The 11,898-nt window shown below is 35.3% G+C and overlaps 1 long non-coding RNA gene across 1 annotated transcript; it reads right to left on the reverse strand.

Moving 5' to 3' along the window:
* Window positions 1-7,655: 7,655 nt before the first annotated feature.
* LOC104598609 (uncharacterized) lies at window positions 7,656-9,985 on the reverse strand. Its single transcript, XR_735402.3, has 3 exons — window positions 9,525-9,985; window positions 8,436-9,411; window positions 7,656-8,317 (listed from the first exon to the last, which is right to left on the reverse strand). It is a non-coding gene; the product is annotated as an uncharacterized LOC104598609 (long non-coding RNA).
* Between the last annotated feature and the right edge of the window lie 1,913 nt (window positions 9,986-11,898).

Below are 11,898 nucleotides of genomic sequence, written 5' to 3' on the forward strand. Positions count from 1 at the left end.
TGATATATTTCGAAATATATATTTTTCATATATATATTTGAAATATAGTAATAGATTTTATAGTAATTTCATAATTTGCACAAAAACTATATATTTTTACTGAAATATATCAGATATATATATTTTCAAAAATATATTATATATTATGAAACATGTTTTTATTATTTTATATATTTCAGTTTTATTGATGTTAGATAAAAAAATAACATATATAGTTTTTTATTATAACCAATCAGTTGCTTTTTTCTTAATTTGTTAGTTGTTACATTAGGAATGTCACTTGAGAAACTCAATAATAATTATAAATTTATAATGATATTTTGTTTTCAGATGGATCCTAAAATAAATGAAAATGTGCATGGGATTGATGGAGTTGATTCAGTTGAAGATTCTGTAGCAATGGGCTCAAAGCAACAAGATTCTGAGGCTACAAATTCGGTAAAAAATCCTCATGCTCCTCGTAAAATTATTATGACACAACCCATTAAGCAAAACAAAAGGCAGGGTTCTAGATTAAAATCAGAAATTTGGGACCATTTCACTAAAATGGAGGATAATGATGAACCTTGGGCTGCATGTAATTATTGTGGTAAAGACTATGCATGTAACACAAAAAATCATGGCACTAGTAACATGTGGAGTCATTTGCAACAGCAGTGCATGAAATATCCCTATAGGGTTGATAAAAGGCAAAAGATATTATCTTTTGAGCCTAAAAATGAAGGAGGAGAAGATGGTTTCACTACTAGTAAGCTAAAAGCAGTGACTTTTAGTGTTGAGGAAGTTAGAAAGGAGCTTGCCAAAATGGTTATACTTAAGAAATTGTCTTTTAGGATTGTGGAGGGGGAAGGATTTAAGAAATAGTCTCAAGCTTTGCAACCTAAATTTACAATCCCACCCTGTATCACAGTTTCTAGAGATTACATGAAAATTTTTCTTGAGGAGAAGATGAAACTGCAAAAAGTGATAAAAATATCAACGTATATGTCTTACCACTGATACTTGGTCATCAATCCAAAATTTAAATTATATGTGCTTGACAACACATTGGATTGATAGTGAATGGAATTTGAACAAAAAAAATTTAAACTTTTGTCAAGTTCCTAATCACAAGGGAGAAACAATCGGCAAGACTATTGAGGATTGCTTGCTAGAATAGGGCATTGATGGAATTTTTACAATTACTGTTGATAATGCAAGTTCTAATGATGGTGCAATTAGATATTTAAAAAGAAGAACTAAGGATTGGAAAAGGCACCATCTTAGAACATGAATTCATGCATTTAAGATGTTCTGCTCATATTGTGAATTTGATAGTGAAAGAAGGATTGGAAGATTTACATGAGTTTATTCTCAAAATCTGAAATGCTGTAAGCTATGTGAAATCATCTCCATCTAGGTTTCAAACTTTCAAAATGTGTGTTGAGAAGGAAAAAATAGAAAATAAGAATCTTGTATGCCTTGATGTTGAGACTAGGTGGAATTCTACCTATTTGATGTTGGAGGTTGCTGAAAATTTTAAAAGAGCTTTTAACCAGCTAGGTGAGGATGACCCAATATATTTCTTATACTTTGAAGGCAATGATGATGATGAAAATGAGGAGAGTGGAGGCGGGAATAAGAGAGGAAAAGAGAGAGGGAATAAGCATGTCGGGCCTCTTAATTATGATGATTGGGACAATGTCAGATGTTTTGTGAAGTTTCTAAAGCTTTTCTATAATGTAACATTGTAGTTTTCAGGATCTCTTTATGTCACATCGAATGCATTTTTTCATGAACTTGTGGCATTGCAAACTAAGTTGGTTCGTTTATGTAGAAGTGGAGACAGTCTCTTGAGTTCTATGGCAGAGCGCATGAAATGGAAGTTTGATAAATATTGGGAGAACCTTGAAAATCTGAATTTCTTGTTATATGTTGCCAGTGTTTTAGATCCTTGTTACAAATTAAAATATGTAAAATTTTGTTTTGGTCAAATATATGATAGTTTGAGGGCTAGAGAAATGACTGAGAGAGTAGAGGAAACTCTTAATCGTTTATATTACCATTATCATGATCATAAATTCAATTCAAATTTTAATGCTGGACATGAAGCATCAAGTTCAAGTAAAGCTTCTAATGAGATGGATTTCGATGATAATGAAGATGATACATTGAAATTCTTAGCATCTCAATTTGCAAAACACTTAGAAAGTGAAGAAAGTGTAGAAAGTAAATCTGATGTTGCAAGGTATTTGTTAGAGAGTTGTGAAAAGCCAAGTGATTCATTTGACATTTTGATTTGGTGGAAAATGAATTGTCAAAAGTATCCTATACTTTCTCAAATAGCAAGAGATGTCTTAGCCATGCCAATTTCTACAGTTGCTTCTGAATCGGCATTCAGCACAAGTGGGCATTTACTTGATCCATTTAGGAGTTCACTATCTCCAAAAATGCTGAGGCTCTTATATGTGGCCAAGATTGGTTACGGTCCAAACCAATCCCAATTGATGTTCGAGAAACTATAGATGAAGTGGAAAAATATGAAGAAATTGCATTAGGTAATATTTTCTATCTTGTGAATAAACTTTATTTCATTATATTATTTATAACTTATATAATTTTTTGGGTTACATACTAATATTTGTTTCTTTGTTTTAGAATTGTTAGGAACAAGTGTAATTAAGTGGTGATGGTGTTTTCACTGTTTTGGTAAGACTTAATAATCATTACAAATGTAATTATTTTTTTTACAATTTACAATTTTATTTTCCAAGTAATGTGGCAATCTAAAACAAATTTTTCTTGTTTGTTTTTTGACAGTTGAGTCATTAGCATGGCCACATTTCTTCTTCAAACATGAAGTTCCAACTTGCAAGCAACTTTGGATTAGTGATTAATGAACAACTTTTGTGATTAACTTTTCATTTAAATTTTATCATAGGAGATAGCTGAAATGATGTTCAATTTATTATTGTTTTTATTTCTTACTTGACACTTGTTTTTACATAAAGAATTTATTGATTTTATTCCTTACCTGAATTAAATTTAGATTTATTTTGGACTCTTGAATATCAAATATTCAAATTATCAACTAAATCAGATTTTATTTGGCTTGGCTTTATACAGGAGCAAAACCGACCAAGCAGACCCAACCCGACTCAAACCGACCAGGTCGGTTTGGCCTGTCAGTTGGTCGGTTTCGGTTCCCATCTTAGCTAACCCGACTAGGTTGGTTCAGTTGGGAAAATCCCAAGAAACCGACCCACCCCGACCCGTGAACACCCTAAGGCCAGTAAACTAATAGCATTTCTCCATTCTGAATTTGAAATTAAAGATTTAGGAGATCTTCGATATTTATTGGGCATTGAAGTTGCTCGATTTAAGGATGGTATATTCATATCTTAACGCAAATATGTCCTTGATCTTCTTGCTGACACTGGTAAACTTGGAGTTGAACCCATCACCACTCCCATTGATCCTAATCATAAGCTTTCTGCCACAGATGGTGCATCGTTGTCTGATAAGGGAGTGTTTCAGAGACTACTTGGGAAGTTGTTATACCTTTGCATGACTCGGCCGGATATTTCCTATGCAGTAAGTGTTCTCAATCAGTTTATGCATTCTCCCAGAGATACTCATCTAGCTGCTGCAGAAAGGGTTCTATGTTACTTGAAAGGTACTCCAAGGAAAGGTATTCTATTTGCTAAGCATGGTCACATGAAGCTGGAAGCCTTTACTGATGCAAATTGGACATGATGTATTGATGACAGAAGATCCACCTCTGGTTATTGTGCTCTGGTTGCTGGGAATATTGTGTTTTGGAGGAGTGTGAAACAATCAATAGTTGCTAGATCCTCAGCTGAAGCAGAATACAGGGCAATGTCTCATGGTGTGTCAGAATTACTATGGCTACGATCCCTTCTAGAGGAATTGGGGGTGGACTACAAGCAACCAATGATGCTCTATTGTGACAACCAAGCTACTATCAACATTGCACATAATCCGGTCCAACATGACAGAACTAAGCACATTGAGGTTGATAGGCATTTCATAAGGGAAAGAGTCTCTTCAGGAGAAGTCTATTTACCATTTATCACATTAGAAGAACAATTGGCTGATATCTTGACCAAGGGGGTTCCCAATGGGAAATTGACACACTATGTAAACAAGTTGGGCATGATTGACATTTATGCTCAGCTTGAGGGGGAGTGTAAAGAGACTGGGCTGAGTGGGCCCTAACAGCCTCTTATGTGATATCCTTTATTTTATCTTTTATTTTATGTTGATGGGCCTCACTTAATGGGCATGTTATTTGTTCTTATTTTATTTTTTTTATGTAACTGCCAAGCTGGCCGCTCACTTAAGAGTATACTTGTCATCATCAATTTGCTTTAGAGATTAATAAAAAATAGGGTTAAAGGAGAAGGAAGACTAATTCGACTTCTTCTTCTCTCACCTCTTCTCTTCGACATACACAACTCTTGCAGTATCATTCAGATCTGATTTGTACTGTTAATCACTGTTTTTAAACCTGATATTAGAGGACTGATTCTCATCTAATAATAAGTCCTTAGAAATCATCAATTTTCGTTGGGCTATTTTTATGGCCAAGAATTAGATGTACTACAACAGGAAACCTCGTGTTAGAGACACTAGCACACTTTCCTTACTCTGTTTCATCATAAACATTTATGTTTCTGTGTTTTTAGGCGTCTATAGCATAGTGTACATATGTCTTTTTGTTTATTGAAATTTGTTGTTGTGGTTTTCATATGGCAGAATATTGAGAAAGCATTGGGATAATTAATCCTTGCTCCTTGGAGAATGCAGCTTATCAACAAGCATTTCTACTAAGCTGATATCGAGGTGGCAGCGTCGAAATTTCTTTGGTGATAATGTTGATAATGATCAGAGGGCACATAACAGCAAGAAACACAGTGAGAAAATTGATTTTGTGCCAAAGTTATTGCAAGTATTTTGATATTTCAAAATTGAAAGTATGGGCAAGCTTACCTAACCAACTAGCTTATCTTGTAGAAAATTAGCATAAAATGCTCCATATGTCAATTGAGGATAAGAGTGTGTGTGCGCCTGTGTCTTTGAACAGATTCTGGGTCAACTAAGGAAACTCCCTAGATGACCACCCAATTCTGTAATTTACAATCTTCTGGCCTATTATAAGATAGGGATCCCCTGGACTGACCCTATGTGCACTCCCACAGTCCACATCAGCCCTGAATCCCACCTTTTTTTTTTGCAGTTTTGCCTGATTAGTAATAAAACATCAATCTTATAATCTTTTAGTTTCAACCCATTAGAAGGCTTATTTTGAACATGTGTCAAGATCTTGTGTGCCAAAAATTGTTTCATGAATATATGGTTGGAAGAGATAGTTGGTCGTTGGTTTTTTCTTTAGTCTAATCGTGTTGGTCTGTCCTTAGTTTCTTCTTTAATTTACCAATCAGGTTTGGAAGAACATGGGAATTCCTTTTGGTTTCAAACTAATTTACTATTTGAAAGATTCCTGGTCATTTAGACTTCAGTAAACAATATACTTCTGCATCTTGTTTCAATGGTTTCATTTTATATTACAATTGTAATATCTGACTGTTTTTTATATTAATAATACTTGATATATAATATTTTATTTGTTACTTTTTCCTTCTGTTCTATCCTCCCAAATTTGTTCTTTATCACTAAAATTTGTCTTATTGATCACATAATAAACAAATAGAAATCCTTGTGCTTCCTAAGGAGTTTCATCTTGGTTTTCCTCAAAGGTTTGGTATTAGTAATTTGTCCCTTTGGGGAAGTAATGGAGGAATCAAAAAGTAGTTGGTGTGATGTAAATTAAATATATCCATGATTGAATATTCATTAAGCCCATCATATAAATTAAAGTATTTGGTGTGATGTAAACTACAAGGGCACTTTCCTTACTTTTAAGAATGAAATATCAAAAACCATATAACTGCTCACTTGTACTGTTGCAACAGCTTCAACAACACGTGCGGCTCCTAGTAGGTGATTAATCATTGATTTTGTGGAGTTCACTCTTGGCTCCAATAATCAAGGTATAACCAAGCATGCCATATGGTGATTGTGAAAACTCATTATATAATTGAAAGAAATGAAAACAGAAATAAAATGCATTCACGTTACCTCAGGATTCTAACCTAAGCAACGAATAAGCGGTTGGTACTGTTTGAGATCATCAGCCTGTGTTGATGTAGCATGTGCAATTACATAATTGACATCTCTTCTCTAGCTTCTCCAAGGAACCCAGTCTAATGAAATTATTCATAAAAACAACACTTGGTAAAGTGTATCTTAGCATGTTTTAGTTCTTCTAAAAGCAGGACACCAGCTCCCTCTCCCATAACAAATCCATCACCATCCTATCCATAAATCATTTCTCACATTAAAAATGCCAAAAACTATGGAAAAAATTTGATGGAATAAGTAGATAAGATTCTTCTTGGATATTAATTTATTCTTAAAATATTTTTTTATGTACCAAAAATTTCTTTATTTATTTTCTTTTTGGATAGGCCGGCCCAGTTATATCACATTCGTGAGTTTCAAACATAACTTAAAGTTTACTATAAGTTTTCACTTAAACCTTTAGTTGGGTCACTATGTCTCTGTGAAAGTGCTCTGCATGCAACAAAGCCCCCCAAGCCTGCAATGGCAACCACCATAAAGAAAATAATGATTCAAGGTAAACTCTTTTTAGATGCAACTGAAAATAGAATTTTATTAATAATAAGAACAATGCTCAATCTGTATGGTGATCCCCCTGCTCCAGGCTCACCCCAACAAAAATATTTCCAAGACACACCAGCCCTAGCTAATGAGTCATCCATACTATTTGTTGATCTAGGAACCCAAATGAATGAGCAGTTTAGGTTAGATCCCAAAGATCTAGCATGTCTAATCAGAAAAGTGCAGTATCCATGGCACATCATCCCCAATTTTCAACCAGTTAACGACAACTTAACATTCTCCCTCAACTTGTATTCCTATATAGATAGCAGTCAAATTTTAGCCCTTATAGAATTGCTAAAATTTCTCTCTTAAAGAATTTCTAACCCCAATGGTCCTGAAAAGCTCAGAACAATGTTTCCCCTCTCATCTCTAATTATTCCCTCAATAACTAACATCAGTTGCCCAAACTGTAACCATCAGAATTTTATTACCATGATTACTTTAAATGAACAAAATAAAAAGGCATTTCCAGCATAAGACCTCCAGTGAATAAAGTTTGCGAAATGAAATGGGCCGGCCACTTATAGCTTCACCTCTGATAATATGGTTTGTAGCATTAAGTATACAAAAGTTGCTTGATGCACAAGCAGTTGAGATTGAATAATTTGGACACATCAATCCCTACAGTAAGGTCGGATTCAAAATTTAGTGACCCCTTAATATTTCTATAGTATCAACTTCAAAATTTGTAAATAGAGGTTATTTAGTGGCAGCATGTTTGCAAATAATGGGCATTTTAACAACAATTGAAAAGAGAGGTTACTGAGTGATTCCAGTTATCGCACACTCAGGCCTTGACTGTACAACATTTCCTTTTAGTATAGATAGTAACCTTTTGTTTTCAACTCATAAAATGATGAAAAAAATTTAGGATAAGCTAATATTAAATAGTTTATTGGTTAGTGGTTAGTTACAATGAAATTGAGGTTACCCCAAAGAAAGCTGAGTGAGGCTACTCTCAGTCAGAGTTGATATAGTGCCAAAATCACCCAAATGGTGTTAAATTCGAGGCAACTGTAAATTTGATAATAGATTATGAGAAGAACAGTCCAACATTTATACTATTTTAAAGCAAAACTAAACCTATAGAATTCAGTGGGGTTACTTTCCTTGCTGACAGAACAGGTAGGTCCTCCACACTTGGTATTCTTGATTGATTTACAAGCCATAAAAAGAAGAAAAGTGCTTACTACTTAGAATTTTTCTGATTTGAGATTGTATTCAAATCATCCAATTCAATTTACTATCCTGTAGAAAAGCATCTTCTCTCTCTATCTCATTTCAGAAATATCCCCTTTCGTTGTTTCTAAACATTAATAACACTAAAAAAGAGCAAGGAAATAAAAACATCCAACTCTTAACCACTTAACGGTCCCATGAAAATGTTACTACCAAAAAAAAAATAAGGGGCAAAGCAAAGTTTTAACCCCACTGCCATGACAACCACACCAACGCCAATAGCAAGTATCTTGACTTAGTTTTTTGTATCTCCCAACATCAACCGGTTCTCTATTAGAGTTTGCAGAGCTGTTCTTGTCTTTTGAAACTGTTGCTATTGCCACTCTTGTCCCTGCAATTACCAAACAAATATGTGAGCCAATTATGCATATCAAGATTAAAACCAAAACAAAAAAACAAGGCCAATGTGAACCACTCCCCGACCACTAATAGATGTCTTCTGACCTTACCATTGCTGTTCTGCAATTTCTCTTTATGAGTCTTCCTCAGCTTTCCTAACCCTGTGCTACTGAATCCCTTCTATGCAGTTAATAACTTGGCATTGTTCTCCTTCTCTTCTGCAATGATAGTTAATAACTTGGCATTTTTCAGTCCACTACCCGACTCCAGCTTCTTGGTGGTGTTGTTATCTGTCAATGTTCTTCTTGTCATCCTTCAAAATCTTGATTGCCTTTCGAATTGGTGTTTGCTTCTTGTTCGATGACTTTCTCGATGTCATTTGAATCTGAAGTGGTAAATGATGCCTGGAATCTGATCCAGGTGCTCCAAGGCTTAAGCCTGGTAGAACATTGGCGAGAGTTTGATCAGTAGCAGAAATCTCAAGGGACGTTGGAGCCCCAACCAAACATGGGATGCATTCCTTGGTTGCTGAAATCTCATCAATAATAGCAGTAGACTCCTCAGCCACTGTATCCGAAGCTGGCCAATACTTCTCTTTCTCTGCCTTTGGACAGCATCAATAGGAATGTAATCTCAGATTGATCAGTAACAATATTCTCAACTTTCAATTGTATATCTTTAAGAACGTCATCTCTTATGGAACAACTGTCAGAACTTGACTCCAAAAATGGATCATAGTTATGCGGTTGTTCAGGAAATAGTTCCATGAAGTTTGAGTCCGACAGGATCACATTTTAGCAATTGATCAGGATGGAATCTTCAATTTTCAATTGCATGTTGATTCCAACCTTTGCCGATACTTGATGGGTGGCAGTTATCAGGTCCAAAGATCCAAGTTCCCTGAAAATTAAGCAACATACCTCTGTCTTGCAGCATACTCTGCATCAATACGCCCCAAAATTGCTTGTTTTCATAGAGAAAACACCATAAAGATTCTCTCATTCACTTGTTGAGTACCTAGAAGTCCAGTACTTCTCGATCTCTACCGCTGTTCTTCCTGGTATTCTCCCAGCGATTAGAGACCACCTGATCAAATGATATTGAAATCTTAGATTAAAAAAAGGCTTTGGAAGAGCGAAAACCCAGAAGATTAAAAGGACGAAGGAACTAATGAAATGGGGAAAAGGCATCAGACCGACCTGTCTCCAAGCAGATTGTAAATAAGCGTTTCCTCGTCCTCTGTAAATTCCAGCTTAGAGCCTTGGCTGGTCTCCTCTAATACAAACATAAAATATAACCTAGAAAAGAAAAAATCAAGTTAAAATAGAGTACACATTCAAGGAATACAAACAGGGTCTCATGTCACGAGTAGAGAAGAAAGAGGTAGTGAAGCCATTGTATGAAACAAACACCTCGAGAAAACCAAATCAACAAGTGTATAATAATAAAATTAAAAGCCAGGAACGCATAATAAAAGAAACCAAGCTGAAGAAGAAACGCTTAATGAGTACAGTACTAAATGACAACAAACATTCTATAGACATCTAGTGTGGTCAATGCAGGAAACAGCCAGGGAAATAAAACCCGGTTGTCATAGCAAATGACCAATGAAAAAGAGTGGATGGTTTAGAACGAGATGAAGGAAAGAAATGAGTAAATTTGAAATAGGTACCCCGAGAATCCACAGAGGTATCGTCAGAGGAGCGATCCAAATCGGCCAAGCTCCCTGAAAATTAAGCAACATGCCGATACGTTCGAAAGAATAGAAATTAAGCAACATACTTCTGTCTTCCTAGACATCTTTTACGCCACTGAAGCAGCATACATCTGTCTTCCTGGACTTCATCTTTTACGTTACTAATCGATTTGGGCGGTTCATTGAGCAAGACAGTTTAAAAAACAACAGATGATTCTTCTTTTCTTTCTTCTCCAAACCTTCAGTCTCTTCGTCTCTTCCTCAGATAGACAACTCGGCAATCTTAATGTTGCAGGGTACTCAGATGTAAAGAAAACGAATTATGTTGCAGGGTACTCAGATGTTCCAGGGAACAATTTGTGGGAGATGAAACGTTCACTTTGCGGGAGACAAACCGTTGGTGGATAGTTTCAATCAGGGTGGGAATTCAATTGCATGAAATAGTTTGTGGGAGATAAAATTGCTGGATCGTGGGAGATACAACCGTTTCTTTTCCTATTTCTACTGTAGTGAGAGTAAATGAAAATGTGAGAATGACATATTTGCCATTTTTTAAAATGAAAAAATCGATGTGGTGTTTGCACATCGATGCAAGTTTTGTATAAAAAGAATTTGTTCCAGCAAGCAGAGATGCAGACTCGATACCACCTGACTTTGGAAAGGGGTTATTTGTGTGGTGTTGCACTACTTAACGGCCCCTATAGGGGTTTCGGGTGTATCATAATTTCATTAAAAAAAAAAAAAAAAAGATTTGATCTGAAGAATGAGCATATGACTATTTCAGAATTTCAGATGGTCCCTTTTCTGGCACTGGCAAAGGGCAATAGATTTGGATGGACCATTGTTTTATGAGGTGTTTCTCTTTTAATGTAACAGATTTTGTTTTTTGATTTCTAATGTAACAGATTCATTTGCTCTCGTCCAGCATCTTTGCATGTTTAATTACCTTGCACAAAAACGACATCAATCAGGTAATTACTTCATCCTGATTTCTCGGGAAAAACAAATTTGCCCTTCGAATCAATAATGTTCCGGTTTCTTGCCTTTCCCAGGCATTGGCACATTAAATACTGAATTCTTTGTATTGGTGTAATAAATGGTCCTCAGTCCTTATAAATGTGTTATAATTTCGACCTCAGTGAATATCAAAATGAATGCTATTTTATAAACTCTTCCTATCACTTGTCTGTTGTCTCTTCAGATTCTAAAGGTCTAATATTTCACCTCTGATAGTCGATGGTTACAATTTAATGTACAAATGTTCATTAAGAGTAATGCTATAGCTTCATGGCCTTTAATGTTTTGTTTTCATTAATAGAGGAAATTTCCAGGCCAACAATAATATTAGGCATATGCTAACTTTTTAATCAAACTGTTGACAACATTGCATTCATTGAAAATCAAGTGATATTGCACTTCAAGGAAGGTAAAATTAAAAGCCTACTATTCTTTTTAGCCACATGTTAAAGCCACACTAAACACTTGTGACTTGCTGCAAAAAGGTCAAGTTAGTGTCTTAAACCTAATATTTGTATCTTTGTCATGGCTGTTATAAGACGGAAATCCACTTATTAATCTCCAGTTTATTTGCATTTTGTACTTGGAATTAGTTTTCCTCTATTTGATTGCAAGTGGACACCTCCTCTCTTATGTTGTGGGCCTCCTTAATGCAAGTTACTTCAAACAATCAAAGAAAAGGAGCAGAACCATGTGCAGAGCCACGAGCTACAATAGTTCGGGCAACATTGGCTAAGAACCTTGGATTTGTTCTGGGAGTTTACCTTTAATAATATTATAAGGAGCTGGGATGCTGCAGTGGCTTTCTCAACTTCAAGGGTTACTATTCAGGAAGTCTAGTCCCCATCATCTTGTCAATG

This window comes from Nelumbo nucifera, chromosome 6 (assembly GCF_055504915.1).
Source record: "Nelumbo nucifera cultivar China Antique chromosome 6, China Antique-T2T, whole genome shotgun sequence".
Taxonomy (NCBI): domain Eukaryota; kingdom Viridiplantae; phylum Streptophyta; class Magnoliopsida; order Proteales; family Nelumbonaceae; genus Nelumbo; species Nelumbo nucifera.